Here is a 1,007-nt window from a genome sequence, read left to right as displayed (position 1 = left end):
AACACAAAGGGCGTCCCAAATCAACTCAAGAGGGAGGATCTCAAACCAGTTGCCAGAGGATGGCTGGACTTCATTGGGCGTTCTCTGTTGCCCACCAGCAACCGTTCTGAAGTCACAGTTAAAAGAGCAGTGATGATTCATTGCATCATGATGGGAAAGGAAGTGGAGGTTCATCAGCTGATTTCAACAGAGCTCTATAAGATTGCTAACAAAAATTCAAGAGAGGCCAGGTTGGCTTATCCAAGCGTGATTTCTCTGCTCTGCAAGGACGTTGGAGTCAAGATGGGAATAACTGAATATATCCTAATTGAAAAGTCAATCACCAAAGCATCAATGGAGAGACAACAAGCACAGGAGGATCTTATCAATAAGAGAGCACAGGAATTCCTCCCAGAGATTCCTCAAGCGGAATATTGGGAATATCTTGAGAAGTCTGTCACCAAGATACAGGAAGTTATGGAGCAAATAATAAAACAACAGAAGGAACACAGTCAAATGCTGACTCAGATGTTTAAAGAACAAGAGGAGCAGGGACGTGACTTAAGGGAACTGAAGCTCCAAAAGTCTTCTGTAATACCAAGCCTCCCAAGGATCAGAGGAACCCCCATACCCCCAGAATAAAGGTTGTTAATTTCTAATTTCTGCCTTAACTCTGTGATAGTGTCCTTATAAAAAGTCTACCTTAGAAGTCATATAATAGTAATTAGTATCTATTTGATTTTATCTCCAATTAAGCTATAGTTTATTTTTCTCATCATCATTAAACATGAATAAAATAGTAGATCTTTTGAATAAGAAGCAATAAAATTTCGAGTTTAAATAAAACAAATTCTAATTGGTTAAATGTGGTGGCAATGCTTTCTGTCTTCTGAATGAATACTTGAACAGTGCATATGTCTTTTGAATTTGTTGTTTAAGACTGTTAAATATGTTGGTTCTTGAAAGAATGATGAACATGAGACATGTTATTGATAATCTGAAAATCATAAAAATGATTCTTGAAGCAT

This window comes from Arachis ipaensis, chromosome B03 (genome assembly GCF_000816755.2).
Source record: "Arachis ipaensis cultivar K30076 chromosome B03, Araip1.1, whole genome shotgun sequence".
Lineage (NCBI taxonomy): Eukaryota > Viridiplantae > Streptophyta > Magnoliopsida > Fabales > Fabaceae > Arachis > Arachis ipaensis.
The sequence above is the reverse complement of the archived record's forward strand: the minus strand, read 5'-3'. Positions refer to the sequence as shown.